Raw genomic sequence first — 15,613 nt, 5'->3', positions numbered from 1 at the left:
ATGCCAAAATCGAGCTTATGCCACGGATTTTACCTGAGCACACATTGCAATGTTTGCAGATAACATGGCGTACTAATTCAGATCTGTGGCTGATTTCGACTGGCAGTCAGAGGAGACACACAATTGAAAATAAAAGTTAAAGTGCATATATAATTTAAATAACAACAAGGTTTGTGTAAATGCACCTTAGAAAAATAAAAGAAAAACAAAAGAAAAACCCACTGAGGATGCCATTGCTGTGGTGAAACACGTTTGAATGTTAAAACAAAACAGTATTTTGTGTACTTGCAAATAGGCGGACCAATCCTTAGTTCGTTATTATTTTCCGCTAGCGCGGAACAGACCTCGAAACTCCAATACGATATGTAATTAGCGATCGCAATTCTCGTGAGGCCGTCCTTCGTAAACAAAATAACTGCCTGCTTATGGTAAAATAATGGAAGTCCCTTATATGGTTGCAAAGACGAATTTAAGATAGAGAAAAAAATACTATATGATTTAGTATTCCGCGAACACGAAAGAATCGCGCGATGGTTCACGATGACCGGCCAAGTTCAGACATAAGTAACACCTGAAAGCTATTGCTAGAGTTCGCACTTCGTCCAGCTGTAGGTGCTGACGCCGCTTCGGTAAATGTTCACTGCTTCGAAAGAGTGAGATTGTTTTCCGCTTTCTGCTCGTAATCGTGACTCATGGCCGACCGCGGACTGGCGTGCTACAGCAGCAGGGCACACCCCTTCCCCTCCCACCCTCCCCCTCCTGATACGTGTGACGCTGCCAGTGGCTGGTGGCGGCAGCAGCGTAGCGTGATTTAGCGCGGGATTCCGCGTGAAGTTCACGGCCCATGCCGCGATTGCTGTTCGCTGCGCACGGCACCAAGCTCACGACGCCCTCTATATATGCCGTGGCGGGCCGGCGGTAGGCATTCAGTCGTCATCAGACGCCACTATCTCTCACTGAAACTTTGAGCCGTTCACCACAGCCAGCCAACATGCCTGACCCTTGCTGCGGAACTGGAGAAAGTAAGTTAACTTTGCCTCGATGTATGATACAAACGACGACTAAGTGCCGTTTACATCTGCTGTCAGTGACAGAGTGGCTAACATAAATGACTGTCAAGAGTGCTTAATCGTGTAGAGCACTTTTTTATTAAAAAAATTGCTCTTGGCTCTATGGGACTTAACTTCTGAGGTCATCAGTCGCCTAGAACTTAGAACTACTTAAACCTAACTAACCTAAAGACATCACACACATCCATGCCTGAGGCAGGATTCGAACCTGCGACCTGAGCGGTCGTGCGGTTCCGGACTGTAGCGCCTAGAGCCGCTCGTCCACCCCGGCCGGCACTTTTTTATTCTTAGTCCTCTCTGCGTCTTGGCGAAGTCAAAGCGAGGGAGAAATAGTAATTGTTAGTCATCTTCTCTGGACAAACTGGGCGCGAATTCCCTAGTTCTACTATTGCAGTGTATTCATGCCATCATATGATGACAGTTTGTTGTGTTGATTCTCCTCAAGATGGTATGTGACATTGAATAAATTTTGGGTTCCAGCATTCAGGTGCCATTATCTACATCTGAACTCCTTTTCGAGAGGTGCTAGTCGCTTTCCCAGTTACGTCTGACAATTCGAATATTTTCAACAAATCATTTTGCAATGTTCCACTAATGTGACAAATCTGTCACTATTTGTGCTGCCCTACGCTATACACATCCAAAGTTCCCTTTTGTTCCAGCATGAGTAATAAAAGTGTTTTCTAAACAATGTTTATAGACGAACTGCTGTTTCCTAGCATTTTAACAATAAGTCAAAGCCTGCAATTTTCATTACCTACAAAACAGTGTAGCAGTAGTCACTCTTTCTATCGCTACATCTTGTGACTCCTAGGTTATGGACACATAAAAATGTTTTATTTACCACAATAGACGAAATATTCGTCTTGATAGCATCGGCAACTTGTATTTGTAGTTGAAATACTCCTCATTTATTGTTCAGTCTCAGTTGCAGACCTTTTTATTTATTTTTTTTAAAATGAAATGACGCGTTTCGATCACTGGATTATCTTCAAATCTAAATAGTTGTGTGAGCAAGTTTCTTCTCTGTTCAAAAACTCGTACACAGTACACTGGTATGAGTTTCTGACTAGACAAGACGCAACTACTGAAATCTGAAGATGATCCATATTGGTCGAAACATGTAATTTAATTTAAAAAAAAGTGCGACTGAGACTGAACAATAAGTGGGAATTGTTTTATTTATTATTTGATGAGCAGTCATGAGGCTTTCCTTTATGGACGAAAAAATCGTGTGCCTACAGATAATTCATATAAGTCCCATAGACCATGTAACCAGCTTTATTTGTAAATAATTATACCAGCACTTTTATGCTTTAATAATAAGCACACTAGGCTCGTTTCTTTCAGACAAAGAACTGCTACTTTGTTGACCTGTGATTTGATATTACAATAATTTTATGTACAGTCCACTTCTTTGTAGTGTATAGGATACGTCAAGCAAGGTGCATCTAGCACGTCACTCCTATTTTAGAATGTTTATTTCTTGGAATCACTTGTAATATGGTCGTAGTAGGAGGAACCAATGATCTCTGAAGGCAGTGACAAAGAAAATACTCATTTGGTTTAACAGTTGTGTTGCAATAGCTTGTTAGTCATGCAATGGCGGTAATATTCATGAGATTACACTTCAAATAGGTCGTTATGATTATTGTCAATAAAATCGAGTGCTTATTCTGAAATATGGCTGAGGCCGACTGCAGTAATAACGTGACATCTTTTTCGGTACTATTAATCGATGTTGATGCTGCTTAGGTAGGTGAACAGTCAAGCTTCAAATCTGACACCTTCAGCAGTTTTTGATGTTGGGATTGTTGCCTCAAATCTCCACGGCTTGATCTTTCCAGTGCTTACACATAGTATATTCTTACTGGTCTAGTCTTAACTGTCATTCATTTGCCACAAACGTGTCTTTATTTCACTAAATTACATGTTAACTTCAGCGACATCTAAACCTCTTGAAGCTCCTGTTTCCCAGAGAATATCAAAGTTAGGAAAACACACGTAAAATTCGCCGAGGTTGCCAGTGTTGTCCCTGTGTTTTCTGAAGTGGTCTGTCTTGTTTTCCAGCTTGCGAGGGCTCCAGCTGCAACTGCGGTCCCTCGTGCACCTGTAAAAACTGCGCATCTGGCACCAAGGGCTCTGCCACCTCCAAGTGAATGACTGTTTCCTTAAGTCCAACATGGTGAGCACCAACGCAAAAGCAAACGTTTGCAGTTGCTAGTTCTAATATTAGAGTAAATACCGAATAGATTATCCAAGTTATTCAAACACACCTCATCTACAGTTTTCTTCAGTGCTATACTAACATTTTTATAAATTTTTTGTTGGTGACATTGACATTATGTAATAATGAAATACATCTTGATATGACTGCCATCGTTCACATAACCTATCTGATATTGTTTTCACATCCAAGTAGTGATATCAAATAATCGATACTAGCATATAAAATAAATATCGAAAGGCTTGTTGCATGAACGCCTTGAGATGTTCTGATGTGATTCATAAGACATTCACAAGAGATTAAATGCCTCTTTTGGAGACATGAATCAATTAGCTCGCTGCAATGATTATATTCTATCGAGTCTCAGAGTACGTACTGAAATATTTTGCCACATTTCTGCTTGTTTTCTGAAACTCGCTGCACACAGGTGAGGTGTAGAACTTGTGATCCAGGAAGTAGAGATACAAAGCACAGGACCTCTTTCTGAAGCACAGGAGTTCCATATTGCTATATGCTTCTAACATAACTTTTCTTATCTCTCCATTGGTGGTCCTGAGATTAGGTACAAATCTTTATTACAACCACGTAACCATTCTCGTTCACCTTCCCAATAGCCTCGTTTCAAATATTGTTAAGTGCAAACGCACACACGTCTTTCCACTCAGAAATATGTTCACCTTTGAATACAAGCAAAAGCTGCTTGGTTAAAGATGTGAACTTTGAAGTAGATACGCAACATCTTGTTACCAAATAGCTGTAACAGCTCTTGTGCATCATGCACATTACTACCTACTCTAGAGCGTTATTTCAGTGTTTGGAGTTGTCAGGCAGGTCGGACAATAGACATTCTACGAATCCGGAGGTGCACTACTGCGTCGTAACAGGTCGGTGTAGCCAATATGAAAGTATAACAGAAATGCTGGAGGAAATTAAAATGCAATCATTAGAAGAAAGACGACATAGTTCTCATGATCTCTGCTCAGTAGATTTAGCGACTCAGATAATCTGAATCCGAAGAAAGACTGTGCGACTAATATGCTGTCATCATGTAGGAGTTACGAGGGTAAGGTAAGAGAGATACTGGAAGTTTAGGAAATTATCCGGTATTGTCACTAAATGAAACTGCAGAATTTCCAACATTCCTCTGCGTTGTTTCATTTGTTGATCCCGAAACAGTTCGATTACACTCACAGCTGCAAATATGGAAAGAGATATCTCTTTACCATGTTTCTTGCAGTTTTCTGTGGCTAACCTCAACACTTCAGGGTCATGTGTTCTAAAATGCCACTGGCAGAAAATCTGAGGCAGCAGATTTCTGCTGTTGCTTTGCTATTGGATTTCCGAGTGTAAACATTTGGATAAATGCTTTGTTTGTGAGCTGTGTAACCATGTATATGTTTTCCTTTTAGAAAGTATTTACTTCGCTCTAACGAATTATTTCTTTTGTTACAGGTGTGACAACCGTCTTGCTACATCTCACTCTATTTAAATTTCACTGCACTATTTAAATGTTTCTTGCTGCATTTATTCATCAAAATAAAATGCTAAAAATCTAAGTCTTTGTGTACCTTATTGGTTCAAAGTACTGCCCCCAAGCTACCATTTCTTTTGCTATATTACGACTAAGCGAGCAAGTGAGATATTCGTCTCCAGATACATGAAAGAGTAAAAGTTCGCTATAGGGCCACGCAGTACAACTAACCCACTGCTGCAGGCAAAATTGAAATGTGGTGTCAGGTAGGGAGGAAGAGGCAAGTTTAAATTGAAAGGTAATCACTCACATGTGTCTGGGTGGTTTTTGTGGAAATCCACAGCCCGCAGATGGCAAGTACACTGCTTGAGGTGCGATCCAACTCTGTGTGTAAATGCAGACTATCAGCAGATGCCCAGCAAGATGAGGTGATAACAAAAGAGTGCGGGTGAGGCTTGCCTGTAGCATGGTTGCACCAAACATGGAGAATCTGAATATTTCTGCTAAGAGATTACTTGCACAACTAATTTCCAGAAAAATTCAGTAAACCCAGACCTCTGTCAAATTCCTGTAATTTCCTGTCTTTCCACCAGGCCTGTCCTACAGTATATGTTTTCAATGGACGCAGCTCCTAAATATAGACACTGTATAAGCAATTAGTGGAAAAACTAAAAATGCTATGTTTGAAAGCTGTAAGGGCAAAAATATAAATATCTGTGGAGTTTGAGCACGTTTATTAGGTTGCTACAATCAACTGATTACTTTTTTGTCTTATGACACGTTTTGGCCTTAGCCCATCATCAGAACATCTACCAAAATGAAACATGGTTCTCATGAATGCAGAAACGCAACAAATATATGACATTAAGAGTAAAAGTAGTTAAAACACCCTACCGAGCGAGGTGGCGCAGTTGTTAGACACTGGACTCGCATTCGGGAGGACGACGGTTCAATCCCCCGTCCGGCCATACTGATTTAGGTTTTCCGTGATTTCCCTAAATCACTCCAGGCAGATGCCGGGATGGTTCCTCAGAAAGGGCACGGCCGACTTCCTTCCCTAATCCGATGAGACCGATGACCACGCTGTCTGGTCTCCTTCCCCAACCAACCAACTTAAAACACCAACAATTAAGTTTACATACCGTATAAAATATCTTAATGCATACTATTCCGTCGCATAACTGCATCTCTGACATTGATGTTTAACTGATGACGAGGTTCTGTTTCAAAAACTGACTACCACTGCCGGCTTCCAGGTGGAATGATTGCATGGTTGTAGTGGCATTAAAAGCTTAAATGACAAGAAGATGGAAAAATTAATTATAAAAATAGTATATGAAAAAGTGTAAATATAAGGAAAATTAAAAATAGGCAAAAGCGTTAAAAACAAAAGGTGCTTCGTCTGAGCGCTGATGGGAAGGGGATGAAGAGAGGATAAGGGGGCAGCATACGGGGGCAGTCACAAACCAAATGTAGCTCATTCATTATATTGTAACAAATAAGCCCTCTGTCACAAATATTAAGTAAAAAATTGACCTGGTTTCGACGCTACTATGAGCGTCATCTTCAGAATTAGACTAACTGTACTAAAACATTAGGTATATAGTACATTAATAAAATTAAAGTTTGTACTGACTCGAAAAGATGCAGTACTTACAAGTCACATATTTAAAAAAGATCTCAGTCGGAATGGCGACGTCATGAACACTTGTCAGATGGCGAGCCGCTAAGGGCTGCTCGTACAGTGGACAAGGGGTGCAACAAGATTGAGGTGCCCACTTTAGAAAGTGTGGGCAAGTAAACATGGTGTTGCTACGAGCGCCATCTAGTAGCCGCAGAAACAACTAGGCTACTGTACATTCAAAATTAGACTCATGAAATTGTGATGCAGCTGATTCAGGCATAACGTAAGCATTAATAACAGGATGAAGTTACATATTTATCTGCTTTAAACACAGATACATTTTGTAACGTAAAAACGTTAGTTATGACATACAAGAAAACAGCAAAGATGTGACAGGAAAACAACATTTCGGTAAACTGCACGAGGAAATCTGAATCAAAGATCAAGCAATGGCTTTATACAGTCAAAAAAGTTTTTATTTCGCAGCTGCAGCTGTTCGTTGAGAATGAGGCCATCATGACGAATGAGATGTTTGAAAATCTCCAATTCCTCTAACAAGGGAACCTCCCCATCGCACCCCCCTCAGATTTAGTTATAAGTTGGCACAGTGGATAGGCCTTGAAAAACTGAACACAGATCAATCGAGAAAACAGGAAAAAGTTGTGTGGAACTATGAAAAAATAAACAAAATATACAAACTGAGTAGTCCATGCGTAAGATATGCAACATCTAGGATCGTGAGCTAACGTGCGCCGTGGTCCCGTGGTTAGCGTGAGCACCTGCGGAACGAGAGGTCGTGGGTTCAAGTCTTCCCTCGAGTGAAAAGTTTACTTTCTTTACTTGGGGAGGTTCCCTTGTAAGACATCTAACCTACGCCCCTTCTTTTCGGTATGCAGAATATTGTTATCGCCTATGGCTTTAGGCACGTGTCCAGTAATTAAGAGATGATCGGCAAAGGATGAATTTAGTGGACTGGTGCCGTTCTTTCTCAAAAGACGTTCTTTATATCTGACGGTGAAAGCACGTCCGGTTTTCCCTATATAATAGGAGGAGCAGGTATCGCAGATGATCTTATAAACGCCAGAACTTTCTGTAGGGGAGCGAATGGATTTCAAATTATGAATGAAATTTCTCTTTAGATTATTATTAGTAGAGAACGCAACATTGCAGTTGTATTTGTTGCGAAGCATGCGCTGAATCTGATAGGAAATGGGTCCTATGAAAGGAATAGAAAAACGTTTTTTTGGGTTAATTTCAGTGCATGAGGTGTTGAGCGTGGTAGTTCTTGCAGTTTTCTTTTTTAGGATATCGTCCACTATGTTAGGCGTATATTCATTATTGACTGCTATGATTTTAAGTAAATTAATCTCCTCATTAAACTTTTCTGTTGAGAGTGGTATGGAGGTGGCTCGGTGGACGGCAGAGTGAAAAAAGGCCATTTTTTGAGACTGTGGATGAAAAGAGGAAGCAGGCACGATTCGGTCAGTATACGTTTCTTTTCGAAAGATATTGAAAGTGATGTTATTGTCTTCTATTGTAAGCGTCAAGTCTAAATAATTTAATTGGCGGTTATCGTTTTCGAGTTCAATAGTGAAAGAAATTTTTTCATGGAGGTCGTTGAAAAGTTTAAATATATGATCAATTCTATCGGCGGGTCCGTTATAGATGACTAGAATATCATCAACGTATCTTGTGTAAGAAAGGATACCTAGTGAAGCGGCTGAGACACGGTTAAACAGTTTTTTTCCAAGGAATTGGTGAAGATGTCGGCGAGGATGCCGGTTAAAGGGTTGCCCATAGCGAGCCCATCAGACTGTTGGTACAGTTGTCCGTTGAATTCAAAGTAGTTGTACTTGCCAACGACATTAATGAGATTCATAAAATCAGTAATCTGTTGATCTATCAGATGAACAGATTACAATTTTTTAAATTGACGTAAGTTTTCTTCCACAATGACGAGCGTCTCATGTACCGGGACATTGGTATAAAGATTTTTAATATCTAAGGAAAAAAGCTTGGTGTCTGAACTGCATACTAAGTTTTTAATATTTTGGACCAAAACGTGGCTGTTATGAATGGAATAATTATTTTCGAAAACGAAGGATTTTTTCAAAGTTTCGTGTAGAAATCGGGCCAAATCGTGATATGCGCTATTCGTGCTACTGGAGATTGGACGTACTGGATGATTAGGTTTATGGATTTTGAACTGGGACCGAAGTTTAGGGGGCTGAGGGTTCATATTGATGAGTAGTTTCTTTTGGAAAGGTTTTATAAGAAATTTTGCATTGTTCATGGCTGACCTTACTTCTTTCTGTAATTTAGGAGTCGGATCATCATGCAGCTCCGATATGTTGTTTTCACTGAAGAAATTTTCAGTTTTAGAAATATACTCAGAAATATAAACAATGACTAGACAACAACCTTAATCGGATTTAGATATTAAAGCATTTGCTGTTTTAAGTTTATTATTAATGGAAGTTACTAAATTCTGTCGTTATGCGTAGCATTAGACAAAGTAGCTGCATTTTTCTCTAGCATGCGGGTTACATCATACGCAATTCTGGTTTGAGAAGCATTATCTATCTTATTATAATCGAGTCCGATTTTTAAATCAACAAGCATATTTTCTCTTACATTTCTATCTGACAGGTTAGGCCTGACATTGTATTTTAGTCCTTTTCCTAACAGGACTTTTTCATTCTCAGTTAAGACGATGTTGGTTTTATTTAAAATTCTTTCATGAAAGACGTGACTGCTTTTTTGAAATGTATTCTGAGGACACTTTTCATTATTTTATTAATGTACTATATACCTAATGTTGTAGTACAGTTAGTCTAATTCTGAAGACGACGCTCATAGTAGCGTCGAAACCAGGTCAATTTTTGACTTAATATTTGTGACCGAGGGCTTATTTGTTACAATATAATTCTGCCACTGTCACTGAACCTTAGCAGCTATGCTCAAAGTAGCTCATTCAGTTGAGAACTAACAATATACAGAATATACAGCACAGCTGAATCTAACTTCATACATGAAATAATCACGTAAGGTTCTTTAGGAAATGCACATAGCCAGGCCAAGGTGAGGGAGGAGCTGAGGCATTAGGTATGGGGAGAAGCAGCGCCTTTTTTCTAAAATTTTCTAAATGTTACTCTCAGTTGTAGTTAACAAAACATCACGATCTTACAATTTTCGGCAGTTATGATGAGTAAGGATAAACTTCATATGGAACTAAACAAAGACATAACATCATTGTTATTGAATTAATAGAACGTAATCAAAAGATCAGGGGTAGATTCTAATCAGAGGCCTGTGGCACAGAGGTTATTTGAGTGTAATTAAGGGTTCTGATATTTATTAAATGAAAGTTTGATTACACTGGGTTAATTTATTAGCTGTCAATATGTCAAAGTGGTAACTGCACTTAGCATCTCTAATCATTTTACATTATAAACTTAATTACACAAATAAAAATAAGATTGCGGAAGTGTCTCATTTTGCTTACAGTGAATTCCACACGGGTTAAAGGGGCTGATCACTGCCATCTTCACGCTTCCCCTCCTTGCTTTCCGTGTCGATCGGCAGATGTCTTCCTTTCAGGTACCATGAATTCACTTAATCCACAGTTTTGAAATTTCGTAGTAGAGGGCCAACCAACTTGACGAACATAGGATTTGCTACTGTATTCACATGCTTACTCTTGTAGGAGTCATGATAAATTTCATTTGTGAAAGCCTGTTTCAGATTCACTTGTCGAAGTTGGAACGCTAGTCGTAGAATTAACAAGGGGCAGCGGAGACATTGGATATTTCTTCTCAGCAACATATTACGGAAACGTATAAAAATTAAAGCCTGAAACGTTCAAACAAGTTTCGTATTTCTGCTTCTCGATAAGTTAGATCATGACTTTCCGGCCAAGTGGTATCGTCCAAAACTGTAGCCTGTTCTGGGGTTTCATGTCTTCTGTGTTAGAAAGCGGTTCTCCATACACCAGCCCAGCCACTCAGACACTCACAGAACTTCACAGTACAATACGATTTCCTTTATTTCAAGCTGACATCAAACAAATGCCAGCTATACATTAACTGTATACATGTGGCTGTACATTAACCGCATAGCCAACATGTAGCACTGAAATACTTGTTTTTGCCTATACGAGTAAAATTTCTTCAAATAAGGCAGCAATTACTAAGCTTAAGTTGGGCAGATAATAATAAGGGCTAATGTTTCTATTCTGCTGCTTACTGCCGAGTTCCCGACCAAGAGAAACTGATTCGATAAGTCGATTTCAATGGAAGATCACTTGAAATCTTCTCCAGCTGTTGTGAACAGCGCGTTGATGCCAGCTGATCGGTTGACTTCCGAGTCGGAAGTTACATTTGCTCGGCTAGACAGAAGATAGAAATGTACCGATATTTTTTAATTAAACAGTTTTCAGATGTTTAAGGTTTATGCGTGCCACCGCGTTCCCCCTCTAAAAAAAAAAAAAAAAAGCCCTGGGGGAAAATATCTTTATTGACTTATAGTGTGATGTACTAACAGAATTTACGGAAAAATGAAATATTAAAATTGTTAAATAGTTCATGCATTTACAAATTTCATTAGAATAATTCTGCACATTAATCCTCTAAAGAAAGTAAGAGAGGGGAAAAATACTATGGATTTATTAGTGACCTAATGAAACAGTAATATAAGACGTTCTCTGAGTTTACACAGTGGTCGAAGGGCTCCTGCGCGACCTTCTGTCGCAACAAATGCCATTTGGTACTTTACATAAAAATATAAGTAGCTTGTTAAATAAAACAGGTATGCTTCTTACTTCAGTACAGGAAAGTGAAAAATTTTAAAGGAATTTCTACAGGTATACAGTGTGTGAGACAATCTTATCTAGAAGTGCGTAAAACAGGAGTACGTAGATGGGTACAAATTAATATAACGTTACTAGATGTAAGGGGGAAAGGCTGTATACACCAATGGAGTAAAGTCACAGGCCACAGACCTAAGTGAGTATTGCATTGAATGTCTCTTTGCGTGATCCATTTCAGTGATACAGGGTAGTAGTTATAACAGTCCACAGGCCCCCAAGAGGAGATATTTTAAAATTCATTAAGCAGTTAGGGGGAGTACCAACGCGACTTTGTAGAAATAACTGAGAAGTGGTTGTATGTAGAGATTTTAATATTGACCTTATTTCGGATAGTTCTTTCACAGGGCGTCTAGAGTTACTGGTCGTCGCTCTTGGTTTGATATAACCCGTAACATTTCCAACATGAATAAGACATAGTGCAACAGCGATTGATAATTTATTTCTAAATCAAACTGTTTTTCACGAAATATGTGTGGAACCTATAATGAATGGTTTGTTTGGCCATAACAGTCGAATAGAAGCGATCAGTTTCCAAAAAGAAGGGTAAAGTGCAGTTTCACAGAATGGTAAGTGCTGACTCAGCTACACTACCCAGGGAAGTTTACGAACGACAATCGATAGATGAGAAATTTGATTATATGCCAGGAAATATTTTTGTGAAACGATTCTAGTTTTTTTGTAATGAATTGGGGACAATGAGAACGCAAGCCGAGGAAAAGAGTAAATAACATCTACCATGAAAATATACAATGCAAGCCGAGAAAAAAATAACATCTGGCATCAAAATATTTTGCACTATGAAGAAACAGCTTCACTTAACGCAGAAGACTATCTCTAAACAAGGCTTACAAGTACACTCCAAGCAGCTGCAAAATTCTTCAGTGTATCAGCAAAAAGGGAAAAACCGTGTGCTGCGCCCAAAAAATTCAGTACCTCAAGCGCAAGGCAGAACAATATGGATTTGTTTTAGGCATGAAACGAATAAACACTATAAGACAAATGATATTCGACTCTCTGATGACTAGCTGTGAGCCAGATGACGTTAGATCCAAATCATCAGCCACCAGATTGAGTAGATTCTCCCTAGCAGTGCAGAAAACACAGGGACAGAAATGGTACACTCGAAAACAGTTACCGCGCAAGAGGGTGCAGTGGTTGAAACACTGGAGTCTCATTCGGGAAGTCGACGGTTCAAATCCCAGTGTGGTTCTCCTGGCTTTCCTGTGATTTCAGTAACGCTGGGAGAAAATGCTGGAGTGGTTTCTTCGAAAAGGCACGGCAGATTTCCTTCCCATCCTTCTTTAATACGAGCTCAAATGACCTCGATATCGAGGGTACATTAAACACAAATCTTCGTTCCATTGAAGACAGGCCGTAATATTTACTGAGATAGGCATCACCAGCACAGATCTGTTTTGCCAACTCATCTGTTGAAGAGAGCACAAAGATCATGAGGTCACTCATTTAGCTCCGATGCTATCTGAAGCAATGTACGAAAATTTTGTGCTGACTTATTGGCCCCACGCTCCTCCCCGCTCTTGAATTTCCCTTTGTAATTAAGCTATGATTGAAAGTGTATTTCCTGAAATACTAAAATCTTCAGTGGTATTACCCACTCGTAGAAGTGTAGATAAGTTTTGCTATGTCCTGAAAAGTAATTGAAAAGGTAGTTCCAAACTCTATATTGTTCTGTTAGGTTTCTGTAAGTTTTCTCTGCAGAGAAAACAAAATATAATCTCTCAAACTCTGCTGTTGTAGGGCTAAAGAAAAAAAATTGCCTTTGAACTTACTAAGAGCTTCAGTGGTCTACATCAAGAAATTCAACTTGAGGAAACTAAAATATTATGGCGTTATAGGGAAGCTCCTTGATCGACAGACGGCAGAAGACTGGTAGCTTTAGCAAGTGATGGCACAGAAAAAGATCGGAATGGAGTAATATTTAATATGACGTTTCGACAAGTTCGGTAGTCTTTTCTTTGACCTACGTAAATGTTTTAGCACGAACATTGGGGGGCTCTTAAAAACTGTAACGTTAACTGGCGACAAGAACACTCTAAGAAAAAAATAAATAAAACTAATGAAGCTCAGCAACGGAATTATCCGAATGGGACGGAAATCGTTAGATGTGATGTATACGTGCAGACAAACAAATGATTACAATTTCAGAAAAACCATATGATTTATTGAAGAGAAAGAGCTTCACAAATCGTGCAAGTCAATAATGCCTTGGTCAAGTAGAAGTCACTTGCAGGTACCATAAACTCCCTGTACAAAACTCTTAGCCATTGAGGTGGGAAACAAACTGAGGTAGCATCATCGTGATCAGCAGGTGGATATGCTAAGCAAAAAATTCAGTTACTTCTGTTTTGGGCTCTCAATGCATTGTCTTACAGAGTGGTTTACTAGTGTAAACTTCTATATTGTACACTTGACACTGTCTTGTGAGATAATCATCTGCGACAATGCAGTTAAGAAAATTTCCCCAGAGGTTTGAAACAACTACACAGTCACAATCCTCCACAGCTACAAATTTCTAATCAAAAACGCTCCTGTTTTATTGTAACGTCACTTGGGTTTCCATTCTATCACTCCCTCCAAATCCTGAACTAAAATTCATCCCCACCTCATCTACCGTGTCCGTCTCTTCTCCTTCACTCCGATCCTGTATTAGCTTATTAATTTCCTCTCCCACACTGAACATCTTCGATTTGCTACTCGTCCTGTATACTTGACGCTAACCACCCAAACATGTAAGTGTAATTACCATGCCTTGTCTCTGCTGCCCTTATACCTGGAAATACCCCCAATCTTACACACACACACACACACACACACACAAACACACACAGACTCAAACACACACACACACACACACACACTTTCCACTTAATATCCCAGCAAAACTGTAATCACCTCCTGCCACCTAACATGATACTCCATTTCCTGTTCTCCCAACTTTCCTCCTCCTCTTTCCAACAATTATATTCACAATCTTCATACTTATTTCAATCCGGTAACCTTACCTGCACATACAGCTCACTACTTTCTCAAAATCAAAGAATGACATTTCTCATTCATCTGTGCTCCCTGTACCTTCCGTTACTATCGCCATCAACAATACCAAACTCGTGGGGAAGACATTATGTATATAGGGTGTTTATAAATGAACATCGGGGATTTAACGCTTTATAATATTTATTACGTTAAATTTACAGTTATAAATGATAAGTCAAATGAAAGAGCAACTCACACAGTTTGACCAAGAACGTTATAAATGTTCAATGTGAGCACCTTTTGTCCCACGGCACACATAAAGGCTATAGCCCCAAGCGCTGGATAGGCCGTAAGGGGCCCAATGACAGGGTTTGCTTTGCATGGCCTCCACGTTCACCCGACTTAAAGGCTAGGCGCAAATTGAGACGCGTATAGCGCGTGTGGCGCGACGCAGCGATGTTTTTGTAACATCACAGGTTCAAATGGGACCGCGCAAATTGCGACGCGACGCGACTGGGACGCGCGGCGTTGTGGTTGAAGGACAGTTTCTCGCGCCGCGCGTCGCGCGGCCTCGCTAGCACGGTGGGAAATTTGAGGCGGGGAGCGGAACAGTAGCCCGGCCATACGCTCACATCGGAACGGCGCATATGAGCAGTGGCAGTATTGGCCATACGATAAATTTTGCCTTACTGTGTACTAGATTTTATTGTCTTTGGGTAGTGTTTCGTTTTCCGCCATTTAAACGCTCCAATTTTCTTCGTTAGTACATCATACGATTCTGTTATTTATATCTGTAAAGTTTTGTTTTGTTTTTCTTCTGTAAAAAAAATGCATACTTCAGTAACTGATGAGACATTGGCCGCTGGAATTGCTTCATATGCCTCCGCGATGTTTTCAGATCGCAACGAGGGACAGAGGGTAATGAATATGGAAGCACGGAATATTATAAAATCATGTGATTAAGAATGAAGGCAGGAAAGTAAAAAAAAAAAAGGTTATCTTCTCGCTGCCTAGAATGCTGGGGTATCTGTACGTTCTGTTACAAAAATTTAGAAAGAGATAATCTCCACAGGTGTGATCCCTTTGTGCTTCTGGTAAAAAGCGTCCAAGATCTGTAGTATAATAGTCTCACTGTGATTACTCTGATATGGACGTGATAATGTAATACGACACACTGTACTACATGCATGTGAACATCACATTTCCACTGCAAGCTAGAAACAGTCGAAAAGCAGTCACAAATAACAATGTTTTAATTGGTTTGGCGTGATAAGAAAAAGAATTTCAATTGTTGCATGCAAATTATCAGCATTAATAAACTAATTATACAACAGGCTACACATATGAAGAAAATGGTCGG

General features: G+C 39.6%; 1 long non-coding RNA gene across 1 annotated transcript; it reads left to right on the top strand.

The window, feature by feature from the left end:
• The first annotated feature begins 875 nt into the window (after positions 1-875).
• Positions 876-4,854, top strand: LOC126094734 (uncharacterized). Its single transcript, XR_007521866.1, has 3 exons — positions 876-1,022; positions 3,141-3,255; positions 4,750-4,854. It is a non-coding gene; the product is annotated as an uncharacterized LOC126094734 (long non-coding RNA).
• The last annotated feature ends 10,759 nt before the right edge of the window (positions 4,855-15,613 follow it).

Source organism: Schistocerca cancellata, chromosome 8 (genome assembly GCF_023864275.1).
Source record: "Schistocerca cancellata isolate TAMUIC-IGC-003103 chromosome 8, iqSchCanc2.1, whole genome shotgun sequence".
Classification (NCBI taxonomy): domain Eukaryota; kingdom Metazoa; phylum Arthropoda; class Insecta; order Orthoptera; family Acrididae; genus Schistocerca; species Schistocerca cancellata.
The sequence above is the reverse complement of the archived record's forward strand: the minus strand, read 5'-3'. Positions and strand labels throughout refer to the sequence as shown.